Below are 15852 nucleotides of genomic sequence, written 5' to 3' on the forward strand. Positions count from 1 at the left end.
AAAAAAGGACAGGCGACCATTGCACTCTGATGGAGCATTTAGCAATGCAATCCATAGCCTGGCTTTTGCCTGAACCCCCATCACTCCTCCTCTTGCATATAAGACAATATTTCAGATCTGCATATGAAAACAACACGCCTACCTTTGTTGCACATAGCTGCCTGCCTGTCTCTAGTTACCCCACTGGCTGTAGCTGCGTCCCTTCCGACATGGAATAACACCAACTGTAACGATAAACTGAAAATTAACAGTATAAACCTGCATCATTTTGGACTCTGGTATTTGCTGAATCCGGGTGACCTGACAATCGATGGTGGTGCCGCTGGTGATTCTGGCCTTCTTGGAATCTGTTGGGCCTATGTGTTAGCTCACACATCACTTGGGTATCCATGGTAACTACCACAACATGGTCATCTGCAGTTTACATCTAGCCCGTGGCATTGAATGGCATTTTAAAAGTGCTAAGGGTCCTGGTGCAATAATCCTCCCATGAGGATCAGCCTCAACGGCTTTGTAGATTGCACTCATGTCAGCAACTCCATATACATTTTTTTTTCTTCATGCTTCTTTCTTCATCCTTTTTTCTTTCTGTCATTCAGACTTTCATTCATTCGATCTCTCTCACTCACTTGCTTTAACTCATTTGTTCTCACTCACTCACTCACTCACTCACTCAATCACTCACTCATTCACTCTCACTCACTCTCACTCTCTCACTCACTCGCTCACTAAGTCAGTCTCTCTCTCTCTCTCTCTTTTTCTTTTTATATATATTTTTTTCCGTCTTCTTCTTCTTCTTCTTCTTCTTCTTCTTCTTCTTCTTCAGACCCTGTCATAGCACTAATGCCTTTCCAATACCACCAGCAGATGGAGACACTCCATTGCAACATTGGTTGTGAGCAGCAGTTTCTAAAAACAAATGCCTCATGGCGGATTTCCCATCCATCAATGGATGGTAAATTTTGTTTTTATCATTCACTGACCACAGAAACCAATGCATGGTCAAGCAACAGCAATGACACACCCTTGTGTATAGGCATGAGACCCTCATGTCATTTAACAGGATTCAGCACCACCCACAAGACAGCTACCTGTCATGTCATGTCAAACCTGCACAGGTGTGCTAGATTATTATTATTTAGTTTTATTTTATTTTTTTACACCAATCAGTGTGCAAACATGGTCATTAAAACGCTAAATGAATAGACGTTCATAAACCAGTCAGTGCAACTCATCATTTTGGTCTCCAATTCTCAAACTCAAATTCTCACCCACGGAGGATTAAATGAGAATCTTTCTTGTTTAACACTGGAATAGGGTGGTGCACTGTTCACTACCCGAAGATACTGCCACATCGGGTCAATGCATAGGGCGACAGAAGCAAGCTTCCAAATCAGCTCCCTTTCTCAAAAATCCATTTAATTTATGGTCCCCAGATAGGGAACGTATGTATCAGTATGTGCTCACAAGTCACCCAAGTGCAAGTATTCACACAAAAAAAAACGTGCCTCAGGATGCGATCTGTCGCAAGATCCTTTCTTTTTTTACACTTGATCTAAGCCAAAAGGCCTAGAGGGGATAACCGGGAAAGGGGTGGACCCAACCATGTCCCCTTCATGAGCACTCACATTACTCATAGGAATGGAAGGAAGGCTGGCAGCCAACCAGCCTCCCATACACTTTCTGGGTGGGTGGCAGTCAGCCACCCATACATACATACAGCACAGGCTAAACCCACATCATCACTTAAAAAAAGGACAGGCGACCATTGCACTCTGATGGAGCATTTAGCAATGCAATCCATAGCCTGGCTTTTGCCTGAACCCCCATCACTCCTCCTCTTGCATATAAGACAATATTTCAGATCTGCATATGAAAACAACACGCCTACCTTTGTTGCACATAGCTGCCTGCCTGTCTCTAGTTGCCCCACTGGCTGTAGCTGCGTCCCTTCCGACATGGAATAACACCAACTGTAACGATAAACTGAAAATTAACAGTATAAACCTGCATCATTTTGGACTCTGGTATTTGCTGAATCCGGGTGACCTGACAATCGATGGTGGTGCCGCTGGTGATTCTGGCCTTCTTGGAATCTGTTGGGCCTATGTGTTAGCTCACACATCACTTGGGTATCCATGGTAACTACCACAACATGGTCATCTGCAGTTTACATCTAGCCCGTGGCATTGAATGGCATTTTAAAAGTGCTAAGGGTCCTGGTGCAATAATCCTCCCATGAGGATCAGCCTCAACGGCTTTGTAGATTGCACTCATGTCAGCAACTCCATATACATTTTTTTTTCTTCATGCTTCTTTCTTCATCCTTTTTTCTTTCTGTCATTCAGACTTTCATTCATTCGATCTCTCTCACTCACTTGCTTTAACTCATTTGTTCTCACTCACTCACTCACTCACTCACTCAATCACTCACTCACTCATTCACTCTCACTCACTCTCACTCTCTCACTCACTCGCTCACTAAGTCAGTCTCTCTCTCTCTCTCTCTTTTTCTTTTTATATATATTTTTTTCCGTCTTCTTCTTCTTCTTCTTCTTCTTCTTCAGACCCTGTCATAGCACTAATGCCTTTCCAATACCACCAGCAGATGGAGACACTCCATTGCAACATTGGTTGTGAGCAGCAGTTTCTAAAAACAAATGCCTCATGGCGGATTTCCCATCCATCAATGGATGGTAAATTTTGTTTTTATCATTCACTGACCACAGAAACCAATGCATGGTCAAGCAACAGCAATGACACACCCTTGTGTATAGGCATGAGACCCTCATGTCATTTAACAGGATTCAGCACCACCCACAAGACAGCTACCTGTCATGTCATGTCAAACCTGCACAGGTGTGCTAGATTATTATTATTTAGTTTTATTTTATTTTTTTACACCAATCAGTGTGCAAACATGGTCATTAAAACGCTAAATGAATAGACGTTCATAAACCAGTCAGTGCAACTCATCATTTTGGTCTCCAATTCTCAAACTCAAATTCTCACCCACGGAGGATTAAATGAGAATCTTTCTTGTTTAACACTGGAATGGGGTGGTGCACTGTTCACTACCCGAAGATACTGCCACATCGGGTCAATGCATAGGGCGACAGAAGCAAGCTTCCAAATCAGCTCCCTTTCTCAAAAATCCATTTAATTTATGGTCCCCAGATAGGGAACGTATGTATCAGTATGTGCTCACAAGTCACCCAAGTGCAAGTATTCACACAAAAAAAAACGTGCCTCAGGATGCGATCTGTCGCAAGATCCTTTCTTTTTTTACACTTGATCTAAGCCAAAAGGCCTAGAGGGGATAACCGGGAAAGGGGTGGACCCAACCATGTCCCCTTCATGAGCACTCACATTACTCATAGGAATGGAAGGAAGGCTGGCAGCCAACCAGCCTCCCATACACTTTCTGGGTGGGTGGCAGTCAGCCACCCATACATACATACAGCACAGGCTAAACCCACATCATCACTTAAAAAAAGGACAGGCAACCATTGCACTCTGATGGAGCATTTAGCAATGCAATCCATAGCCTGGCTTTTGCCTGAACCCCCATCACTCCTCCTCTTGCATATAAGACAATATTTCAGATCTGCATATGAAAACAACACGCCTACCTTTGTTGCACATAGCTGCCTGCCTGTCTCTAGTTACCCCACTGGCTGTAGCTGCGTCCCTTCCGACATGGAATAACACCAACTGTAACGATAAACTGAAAATTAACAGTATAAACCTGCATCATTTTGGACTCTGGTATTTGCTGAATCCGGGTGACCTGACAATCGATGGTGGTGCCGCTGGTGATTCTGGCCTTCTTGGAATCTGTTGGGCCTATGTGTTAGCTCACACATCACTTGGGTATCCATGGTAACTACCACAACATGGTCATCTGCAGTTTACATCTAGCCCGTGGCATTGAATGGCATTTTAAAAGTGCTAAGGGTCCTGGTGCAATAATCCTCCCATGAGGATCAGCCTCAACGGCTTTGTAGATTGCACTCATGTCAGCAACTCCATATACATTTTTTTTTCTTCATGCTTCTTTCTTCATCCTTTTTTCTTTCTGTCATTCAGACTTTCATTCATTCGATCTCTCTCACTCACTTGCTTTAACTCATTTGTTCTCACTCACTCACTCACTCACTCAATCACTCACTCACTCACTCTCACTCTCTCACTCACTCGCTCACTAAGTCAGTCTCTCTCTCTCTCTCTCTCTTTTTCTTTTTATATATATTTTTTTCCGTCTTCTTCTTCTTCTTCTTCTTCTTCTTCAGACCCTGTCATAGCACTAATGCCTTTCCAATACCACCAGCAGATGGAGACACTCCATTGCAACATTGGTTGTGAGCAGCAGTTTCTAAAAACAAATGCCTCATGGCGGATTTCCCATCCATCAATGGATGGTAAATTTTGTTTTTATCATTCACTGACCACAGAAACCAATGCATGGTCAAGCAACAGCAATGACACACCCTTGTGTATAGGCATGAGACCCTCATGTCATTTAACAGGATTCAGCACCACCCACAAGACAGCTACCTGTCATGTCATGTCAAACCTGCACAGGTGTGCTAGATTATTATTATTTAGTTTTATTTTATTTTTTTACACCAATCAGTGTGCAAACATGGTCATTAAAACGCTAAATGAATAGACGTTCATAAACCAGTCAGTGCAACTCATCATTTTGGTCTCCAATTCTCAAACTCAAATTCTCACCCACGGAGGATTAAATGAGAATCTTTCTTGTTTAACACTGGAATGGGGTGGTGCACTGTTCACTACCCGAAGATACTGCCACATCGGGTCAATGCATAGGGCGACAGAAGCAAGCTTCCAAATCAGCTCCCTTTCTCAAAAATCCATTTAATTTATGGTCCCCAGATAGGGAACGTATGTATCAGTATGTGCTCACAAGTCACCCAAGTGCAAGTATTCACACAAAAAAAAACGTGCCTCAGGATGCGATCTGTCGCAAGATCCTTTCTTTTTTTACACTTGATCTAAGCCAAAAGGCCTAGAGGGGATAACCGGGAAAGGGGTGGACCCAACCATGTCCCCTTCATGAGCACTCACATTACTCATAGGAATGGAAGGAAGGCTGGCAGCCAACCAGCCTCCCATACACTTTCTGGGTGGGTGGCAGTCAGCCACCCATACATACATACAGCACAGGCTAAACCCACATCATCACTTAAAAAAAGGACAGGCGACCATTGCACTCTGATGGAGCATTTAGCAATGCAATCCATAGCCTGGCTTTTGCCTGAACCCCCATCACTCCTCCTCTTGCATATAAGACAATATTTCAGATCTGCATATGAAAACAACACGCCTACCTTTGTTGCACATAGCTGCCTGCCTGTCTCTAGTTACCCCACTGGCTGTAGCTGCGTCCCTTCCGACATGGAATAACACCAACTGTAACGATAAACTGAAAATTAACAGTATAAACCTGCATCATTTTGGACTCTGGTATTTGCTGAATCCGGGTGACCTGACAATCGATGGTGGTGCCGCTGGTGATTCTGGCCTTCTTGGAATCTGTTGGGCCTATGTGTTAGCTCACACATCACTTGGGTATCCATGGTAACTACCACAACATGGTCATCTGCAGTTTACATCTAGCCCGTGGCATTGAATGGCATTTTAAAAGTGCTAAGGGTCCTGGTGCAATAATCCTCCCATGAGGATCAGCCTCAACGGCTTTGTAGATTGCACTCATGTCAGCAACTCCATATACATTTTTTTTTCTTCATGCTTCTTTCTTCATCCTTTTTTCTTTCTGTCATTCAGACTTTCATTCATTCGATCTCTCTCACTCACTTGCTTTAACTCATTTGTTCTCACTCACTCACTCACTCACTCAATCACTCACTCACTCATTCACTCTCACTCACTCTCACTCTCTCACTCACTCGCTCACTAAGTCAGTCTCTCTCTCTCTCTCTCTTTTTCTTTTTATATATATTTTTTTCCGTCTTCTTCTTCTTCTTCTTCTTCTTCAGACCCTGTCATAGCACTAATGCCTTTCCAATACCACCAGCAGATGGAGACACTCCATTGCAACATTGGTTGTGAGCAGCAGTTTCTAAAAACAAATGCCTCATGGCGGATTTCCCATCCATCAATGGATGGTAAATTTTGTTTTTATCATTCACTGACCACAGAAACCAATGCATGGTCAAGCAACAGCAATGACACACCCTTGTGTATAGGCATGAGACCCTCATGTCATTTAACAGGATTCAGCACCACCCACAAGACAGCTACCTGTCATGTCATGTCAAACCTGCACAGGTGTGCTAGATTATTATTATTTAGTTTTATTTTATTTTTTTACACCAATCAGTGTGCAAACATGGTCATTAAAACGCTAAATGAATAGACGTTCATAAACCAGTCAGTGCAACTCATCATTTTGGTCTCCAATTCTCAAACTCAAATTCTCACCCACGGAGGATTAAATGAGAATCTTTCTTGTTTAACACTGGAATGGGGTGGTGCACTGTTCACTACCCGAAGATACTGCCACATCGGGTCAATGCATAGGGCGACAGAAGCAAGCTTCCAAATCAGCTCCCTTTCTCAAAAATCCATTTAATTTATGGTCCCCAGATAGGGAACGTATGTATCAGTATGTGCTCACAAGTCACCCAAGTGCAAGTATTCACACAAAAAAAAACGTGCCTCAGGATGCGATCTGTCGCAAGATCCTTTCTTTTTTTACACTTGATCTAAGCCAAAAGGCCTAGAGGGGATAACCGGGAAAGGGGTGGACCCAACCATGTCCCCTTCATGAGCACTCACATTACTCATAGGAATGGAAGGAAGGCTGGCAGCCAACCAGCCTCCCATACACTTTCTGGGTGGGTGGCAGTCAGCCACCCATACATACATACAGCACAGGCTAAACCCACATCATCACTTAAAAAAAGGACAGGCGACCATTGCACTCTGATGGAGCATTTAGCAATGCAATCCATAGCCTGGCTTTTGCCTGAACCCCCATCACTCCTCCTCTTGCATATAAGACAATATTTCAGATCTGCATATGAAAACAACACGCCTACCTTTGTTGCACATAGCTGCCTGCCTGTCTCTAGTTACCCCACTGGCTGTAGCTGCGTCCCTTCCGACATGGAATAACACCAACTGTAACGATAAACTGAAAATTAACAGTATAAACCTGCATCATTTTGGACTCTGGTATTTGCTGAATCCGGGTGACCTGACAATCGATGGTGGTGCCGCTGGTGATTCTGGCCTTCTTGGAATCTGTTGGGCCTATGTGTTAGCTCACACATCACTTGGGTATCCATGGTAACTACCACAACATGGTCATCTGCAGTTTACATCTAGCCCGTGGCATTGAATGGCATTTTAAAAGTGCTAAGGGTCCTGGTGCAATAATCCTCCCATGAGGATCAGCCTCAACGGCTTTGTAGATTGCACTCATGTCAGCAACTCCATATACATTTTTTTTTCTTCATGCTTCTTTCTTCATCCTTTTTTCTTTCTGTCATTCAGACTTTCATTCATTCGATCTCTCTCACTCACTTGCTTTAACTCATTTGTTCTCACTCACTCACTCACTCACTCAATCACTCACTCACTCATTCACTCTCACTCACTCTCACTCTCTCACTCACTCGCTCACTAAGTCAGTCTCTCTCTCTCTCTCTCTTTTTCTTTTTATATATATTTTTTTCCGTCTTCTTCTTCTTCTTCTTCTTCTTCTTCTTCAGACCCTGTCATAGCACTAATGCCTTTCCAATACCACCAGCAGATGGAGACACTCCATTGCAACATTGGTTGTGAGCAGCAGTTTCTAAAAACAAATGCCTCATGGCGGATTTCCCATCCATCAATGGATGGTAAATTTTGTTTTTATCATTCACTGACCACAGAAACCAATGCATGGTCAAGCAACAGCAATGACACACCCTTGTGTATAGGCATGAGACCCTCATGTCATTTAACAGGATTCAGCACCACCCACAAGACAGCTACCTGTCATGTCATGTCAAACCTGCACAGGTGTGCTAGATTATTATTATTTAGTTTTATTTTATTTTTTTACACCAATCAGTGTGCAAACATGGTCATTAAAACGCTAAATGAATAGACGTTCATAAACCAGTCAGTGCAACTCATCATTTTGGTCTCCAATTCTCAAACTCAAATTCTCACCCACGGAGGATTAAATGAGAATCTTTCTTGTTTAACACTGGAATGGGGTGGTGCACTGTTCACTACCCGAAGATACTGCCACATCGGGTCAATGCATAGGGCGACAGAAGCAAGCTTCCAAATCAGCTCCCTTTCTCAAAAATCCATTTAATTTATGGTCCCCAGATAGGGAACGTATGTATCAGTATGTGCTCACAAGTCACCCAAGTGCAAGTATTCACACAAAAAAAAACGTGCCTCAGGATGCGATCTGTCGCAAGATCCTTTCTTTTTTTACACTTGATCTAAGCCAAAAGGCCTAAAGGGGATAACCGGGAAAGGGGTGGACCCAACCATGTCCCCTTCATGAGCACTCACATTACTCATAGGAATGGAAGGAAGGCTGGCAGCCAACCAGCCTCCCATACACTTTCTGGGTGGGTGGCAGTCAGCCACCCATACATACATACAGCACAGGCTAAACCCACATCATCACTTAAAAAAAGGACAGGCGACCATTGCACTCTGATGGAGCATTTAGCAATGCAATCCATAGCCTGGCTTTTGCCTGAACCCCCATCACTCCTCCTCTTGCATATAAGACAATATTTCAGATCTGCATATGAAAACAACACGCCTACCTTTGTTGCACATAGCTGCCTGCCTGTCTCTAGTTACCCCACTGGCTGTAGCTGCGTCCCTTCCGACATGGAATAACACCAACTGTAACGATAAACTGAAAATTAACAGTATAAACCTGCATCATTTTGGACTCTGGTATTTGCTGAATCCGGGTGACCTGACAATCGATGGTGGTGCCGCTGGTGATTCTGGCCTTCTTGGAATCTGTTGGGCCTATGTGTTAGCTCACACATCACTTGGGTATCCATGGTAACTACCACAACATGGTCATCTGCAGTTTACATCTAGCCCGTGGCATTGAATGGCATTTTAAAAGTGTTAAGGGTCCTGGTGCACTAATCCTCCCATGAGGATCAGCCTCAACGGCTTTGTAGATTGCACTCATGTCAGCAACTCCATATACATTTTTTTTTCTTCATGCTTCTTTCTTCATCCTTTTTTCTTTCTGTCATTCAGACTTTCATTCATTCGATCTCTCTCACTCACTTGCTTTAACTCATTTGTTCTCACTCACTCACTCACTCACTCACTCAATCACTCACTCACTCATTCACTCTCACTCACTCTCACTCTCTCACTCACTCGCTCACTAAGTCAGTCTCTCTCTCTCTCTCTCTTTTTCTTTTTATATATATTTTTTTCCGTCTTCTTCTTCTTCTTCTTCTTCTTCTTCTTCTTCTTCAGACCCTGTCATAGCACTAATGCCTTTCCAATACCACCAGCAGATGGAGACACTCCATTGCAACATTGGTTGTGAGCAGCAGTTTCTAAAAACAAATGCCTCATGGCGGATTTCCCATCCATCAATGGATGGTAAATTTTGTTTTTATCATTCACTGACCACAGAAACCAATGCATGGTCAAGCAACAGCAATGACACACCCTTGTGTATAGGCATGAGACCCTCATGTCATTTAACAGGATTCAGCACCACCCACAAGACAGCTACCTGTCATGTCATGTCAAACCTGCACAGGTGTGCTAGATTATTATTATTTAGTTTTATTTTATTTTTTTACACCAATCAGTGTGCAAACATGGTCATTAAAACGCTAAATGAATAGACGTTCATAAACCAGTCAGTGCAACTCATCATTTTGGTCTCCAATTCTCAAACTCAAATTCTCACCCACGGAGGATTAAATGAGAATCTTTCTTGTTTAACACTGGAATGGGGTGGTGCACTGTTCACTACCCGAAGATACTGCCACATCGGGTCAATGCATAGGGCGACAGAAGCAAGCTTCCAAATCAGCTCCCTTTCTCAAAAATCCATTTAATTTATGGTCCCCAGATAGGGAACGTATGTATCAGTATGTGCTCACAAGTCACCCAAGTGCAAGTATTCACACAAAAAAAAACGTGCCTCAGGATGCGATCTGTCGCAAGATCCTTTCTTTTTTTACACTTGATCTAAGCCAAAAGGCCTAGAGGGGATAACCGGGAAAGGGGTGGACCCAACCATGTCCCCTTCATGAGCACTCACATTACTCATAGGAATGGAAGGAAGGCTGGCAGCCAACCAGCCTCCCATACACTTTCTGGGTGGGTGGCAGTCAGCCACCCATACATACATACAGCACAGGCTAAACCCACATCATCACTTAAAAAAAGGACAGGCGACCATTGCACTCTGATGGAGCATTTAGCAATGCAATCCATAGCCTGGCTTTTGCCTGAACCCCCATCACTCCTCCTCTTGCATATAAGACAATATTTCAGATCTGCATATGAAAACAACACGCCTACCTTTGTTGCACATAGCTGCCTGCCTGTCTCTAGTTACCCCACTGGCTGTAGCTGCGTCCCTTCCGACATGGAATAACACCAACTGTAACGATAAACTGAAAATTAACAGTATAAATCTGCATCATTTTGGACTCTGGTATTTGCTGAATCCGGGTGACCTGACAATCGATGGTGGTGCCGCTGGTGATTCTGGCCTTCTTGGAATCTGTTGGGCCTATGTGTTAGCTCACACATCACTTGGGTATCCATGGTAACTACCACAACATGGTCATCTGCAGTTTACATCTAGCCCGTGGCATTGAATGGCATTTTAAAAGTGCTAAGGGTCCTGGTGCAATAATCCTCCCATGAGGATCAGCCTCAACGGCTTTGTAGATTGCACTCATGTCAGCAACTCCATATACATTTTTTTTTCTTCATGCTTCTTTCTTCATCCTTTTTTCTTTCTGTCATTCAGACTTTCATTCATTCGATCTCTCTCACTCACTTGCTTTAACTCATTTGTTCTCACTCACTCACTCACTCACTCACTCAATCACTCACTCACTCATTCACTCTCACTCACTCTCACTCTCTCACTCACTCGCTCACTAAGTCAGTCTCTCTCTCTCTCTCTCTTTTTCTTTTTATATATATTTTTTTCCGTCTTCTTCTTCTTCTTCTTCTTCTTCTTCTTCAGACCCTGTCATAGCACTAATGCCTTTCCAATACCACCAGCAGATGGAGACACTCCATTGCAACATTGGTTGTGAGCAGCAGTTTCTAAAAACAAATGCCTCATGGCGGATTTCCCATCCATCAATGGATGGTAAATTTTGTTTTTATCATTCACTGACCACAGAAACCAATGCATGGTCAAGCAACAGCAATGACACACCCTTGTGTATAGGCATGAGACCCTCATGTCATTTAACAGGATTCAGCACCACCCACAAGACAGCTACCTGTCATGTCATGTCAAACCTGCACAGGTGTGCTAGATTATTATTATTTAGTTTTATTTTATTTTTTTACACCAATCAGTGTGCAAACATGGTCATTAAAACGCTAAATGAATAGACGTTCATAAACCAGTCAGTGCAACTCATCATTTTGGTCTCCAATTCTCAAACTCAAATTCTCACCCACGGAGGATTAAATGAGAATCTTTCTTGTTTAACACTGGAATGGGGTGGTGCACTGTTCACTACCCGAAGATACTGCCACATCGGGTCAATGCATAGGGCGACAGAAGCAAGCTTCCAAATCAGCTCCCTTTCTCAAAAATCCATTTAATTTATGGTCCCCAGATAGGGAACGTATGTATCAGTATGTGCTCACAAGTCACCCAAGTGCAAGTATTCACACAAAAAAAAACGTGCCTCAGGATGCGATCTGTCGCAAGATCCTTTCTTTTTTTACACTTGATCTAAGCCAAAAGGCCTAGAGGGGATAACCGGGAAAGGGGTGGACCCAACCATGTCCCCTTCATGAGCACTCACATTACTCATAGGAATGGAAGGAAGGCTGGCAGCCAACCAGCCTCCCATACACTTTCTGGGTGGGTGGCAGTCAGCCACCCATACATACATACAGCACAGGCTAAACCCACATCATCACTTAAAAAAAGGACAGGCGACCATTGCACTCTGATGGAGCATTTAGCAATGCAATCCATAGCCTGGCTTTTGCCTGAACCCCCATCACTCCTCCTCTTGCATATAAGACAATATTTCAGATCTGCATATGAAAACAACACGCCTACCTTTGTTGCACATAGCTGCCTGCCTGTCTCTAGTTACCCCACTGGCTGTAGCTGCGTCCCTTCCGACATGGAATAACACCAACTGTAACGATAAACTGAAAATTAACAGTATAAACCTGCATCATTTTGGACTCTGGTATTTGCTGAATCCGGGTGACCTGACAATCGATGGTGGTGCCGCTGGTGATTCTGGCCTTCTTGGAATCTGTTGGGCCTATGTGTTAGCTCACACATCACTTGGGTATCCATGGTAACTACCACAACATGGTCATCTGCAGTTTACATCTAGCCCGTGGCATTGAATGGCATTTTAAAAGTGCTAAGGGTCCTGGTGCAATAATCCTCCCATGAGGATCAGCCTCAACGGCTTTGTAGATTGCACTCATGTCAGCAACTCCATATACATTTTTTTTTCTTCATGCTTCTTTCTTCATCCTTTTTTCTTTCTGTCATTCAGACTTTCATTCATTCGATCTCTCTCACTCACTTGCTTTAACTCATTTGTTCTCACTCACTCACTCACTCACTCACTCAATCACTCACTCACTCATTCACTCTCACTCACTCTCACTCTCTCACTCACTCGCTCACTAAGTCAGTCTCTCTCTCTCTCTCTCTTTTTCTTTTTATATATATTTTTTTCCGTCTTCTTCTTCTTCTTCTTCTTCTTCTTCTTCTTCAGACCCTGTCATAGCACTAATGCCTTTCCAATACCACCAGCAGATGGAGACACTCCATTGCAACATTGGTTGTGAGCAGCAGTTTCTAAAAACAAATGCCTCATGGCGGATTTCCCATCCATCAATGGATGGTAAATTTTGTTTTTATCATTCACTGACCACAGAAACCAATGCATGGTCAAGCAACAGCAATGACACACCCTTGTGTATAGGCATGAGACCCTCATGTCATTTAACAGGATTCAGCACCACCCACAAGACAGCTACCTGTCATGTCATGTCAAACCTGCACAGGTGTGCTAGATTATTATTATTTAGTTTTATTTTATTTTTTTACACCAATCAGTGTGCAAACATGGTCATTAAAACGCTAAATGAATAGACGTTCATAAACCAGTCAGTGCAACTCATCATTTTGGTCTCCAATTCTCAAACTCAAATTCTCACCCACGGAGGATTAAATGAGAATCTTTCTTGTTTAACACTGGAATGGGGTGGTGCACTGTTCACTACCCGAAGATACTGCCACATCGGGTCAATGCATAGGGCGACAGAAGCAAGCTTCCAAATCAGCTCCCTTTCTCAAAAATCCATTTAATTTATGGTCCCCAGATAGGGAACGTATGTATCAGTATGTGCTCACAAGTCACCCAAGTGCAAGTATTCACACAAAAAAAAAACGTGCCTCAGGATGCGATCTGTCGCAAGATCCTTTCTTTTTTTACACTTGATCTAAGCCAAAAGGCCTAGAGGGGATAACCGGGAAAGGGGTGGACCCAACCATGTCCCCTTCATGAGCACTCACATTACTCATAGGAATGGAAGGAAGGCTGGCAGCCAACCAGCCTCCCATAGACTTTCTGGGTGGGTGGCAGTCAGCCACCCATACATACATACAGCACAGGCTAAACCCACATCATCACTTAAAAAAAGGACAGGCGACCATTGCACTCTGATGGAGCATTTAGCAATGCAATCCATAGCCTGGCTTTTGCCTGAACCCCCATCACTCCTCCTCTTGCATATAAGACAATATTTCAGATCTGCATATGAAAACAACACGCCTACCTTTGTTGCACATAGCTGCCTGCCTGTCTCTAGTTACCCCACTGGCTGTAGCTGCGTCCCTTCCGACATGGAATAACACCAACTGTAACGATAAACTGAAAATTAACAGTATAAACCTGCATCATTTTGGACTCTGGTATTTGCTGAATCCGGGTGACCTGACAATCGATGGTGGTGCCGCTGGTGATTCTGGCCTTCTTGGAATCTGTTGGGCCTATGTGTTAGCTCACACATCACTTGGGTATCCATGGTAACTACCACAACATGGTCATCTGCAGTTTACATCTAGCCCGTGGCATTGAATGGCATTTTAAAAGTGCTAAGGGTCCTGGTGCAATAATCCTCCCATGAGGATCAGCCTCAACGGCTTTGTAGATTGCACTCATGTCAGCAACTCCATATACATTTTTTTTTCTTCATGCTTCTTTCTTCATCCTTTTTTCTTTCTGTCATTCAGACTTTCATTCATTCGATCTCTCTCACTCACTTGCTTTAACTCATTTGTTCTCACTCACTCACTCACTCACTCACTCAATCACTCACTCATTCACTCTCACTCACTCTCACTCTCTCACTCACTCGCTCACTAAGTCAGTCTCTCTCTCTCTCTCTCTTTTTCTTTTTATATATATTTTTTTCCGTCTTCTTCTTCTTCTTCTTCTTCTTCTTCAGACCCTGTCATAGCACTAATGCCTTTCCAATACCACCAGCAGATGGAGACACTCCATTGCAACATTGGTTGTGAGCAGCAGTTTCTAAAAACAAATGCCTCATGGCGGATTTCCCATCCATCAATGGATGGTAAATTTTGTTTTTATCATTCACTGACCACAGAAACCAATGCATGGTCAAGCAACAGCAATGACACACCCTTGTGTATAGGCATGAGACCCTCATGTCATTTAACAGGATTCAGCACCACCCACAAGACAGCTACCTGTCATGTCATGTCAAACCTGCACAGGTGTGCTAGATTATTATTATTTAGTTTTATTTTATTTTTTTACACCAATCAGTGTGCAAACATGGTCATTAAAACGCTAAATGAATAGACGTTCATAAACCAGTCAGTGCAACTCATCATTTTGGTCTCCAATTCTCAAACTCAAATTCTCACCCACGGAGGATTAAATGAGAATCTTTCTTGTTTAACACTGGAATGGGGTGGTGCACTGTTCACTACCCGAAGATACTGCCACATCGGGTCAATGCATAGGGCGACAGAAGCAAGCTTCCAAATCAGCTCCCTTTCTCAAAAATCCATTTAATTTATGGTCCCCAGATAGGGAACGTATGTATCAGTATGTGCTCACAAGTCACCCAAGTGCAAGTATTCACACAAAAAAAAACGTGCCTCAGGATGCGATCTGTCGCAAGATCCTTTCTTTTTTTACACTTGATCTAAGCCAAAAGGCCTAGAGGGGATAACCGGGAAAGGGGTGGACCCAACCATGTCCCCTTCATGAGCACTCACATTACTCATAGGAATGGAAGGAAGGCTGGCAGCCAACCAGCCTCCCATACACTTTCTGGGTGGGTGGCAGTCAGCCACCCATACATACATACAGCACAGGCTAAACCCACATCATCACTTAAAAAAAGGACAGGCGACCATTGCACTCTGATGGAGCATTTAGCAATGCAATCCATAGCCTGGCTTTTGCCTGAACCCCCATCACTCCTCCTCTTGCATATAAGACAATATTTCAGATCTGCATATGAAAACAACACGCCTACCTTTGTTGCACATAGCTGCCTGCCTGTCTCTAGTTACCCCAC

At 43.4% G+C, this 15852-nt stretch overlaps 9 pseudogenes; all 9 read right to left on the reverse strand.

Annotated features, from left to right (window-relative positions):
• Nucleotides 1-1316: 1316 nt before the first annotated feature.
• On the reverse strand, nt 1317-1580 carry LOC130301337 (U2 spliceosomal RNA; annotated as a pseudogene).
• Nucleotides 1581-3057: 1477 nt separating this feature from the next.
• On the reverse strand, nt 3058-3321 carry LOC130301338 (U2 spliceosomal RNA; annotated as a pseudogene).
• Nucleotides 3322-4782: 1461 nt separating this feature from the next.
• On the reverse strand, nt 4783-5046 carry LOC130301339 (U2 spliceosomal RNA; annotated as a pseudogene).
• A 1470-nt stretch (nt 5047-6516) lies between these two features.
• LOC130301340 (U2 spliceosomal RNA) lies at nt 6517-6780 on the reverse strand (annotated as a pseudogene).
• Nucleotides 6781-8256: 1476 nt separating this feature from the next.
• Nucleotides 8257-8520, reverse strand: LOC130301335 (U2 spliceosomal RNA; annotated as a pseudogene).
• A 1486-nt stretch (nt 8521-10006) lies between these two features.
• LOC130301341 (U2 spliceosomal RNA) lies at nt 10007-10270 on the reverse strand (annotated as a pseudogene).
• A 1480-nt stretch (nt 10271-11750) lies between these two features.
• LOC130301342 (U2 spliceosomal RNA) lies at nt 11751-12014 on the reverse strand (annotated as a pseudogene).
• A 1483-nt stretch (nt 12015-13497) lies between these two features.
• LOC130301323 (U2 spliceosomal RNA) lies at nt 13498-13762 on the reverse strand (annotated as a pseudogene).
• A 1473-nt stretch (nt 13763-15235) lies between these two features.
• LOC130301343 (U2 spliceosomal RNA) lies at nt 15236-15499 on the reverse strand (annotated as a pseudogene).
• Nucleotides 15500-15852: the final 353 nt, after the last annotated feature.

The sequence above is a fragment of the Hyla sarda genome, unplaced genomic scaffold (genome assembly GCF_029499605.1).
Source record: "Hyla sarda isolate aHylSar1 unplaced genomic scaffold, aHylSar1.hap1 scaffold_1121, whole genome shotgun sequence".
Classification (NCBI taxonomy): Eukaryota; Metazoa; Chordata; class Amphibia; order Anura; family Hylidae; genus Hyla; species Hyla sarda.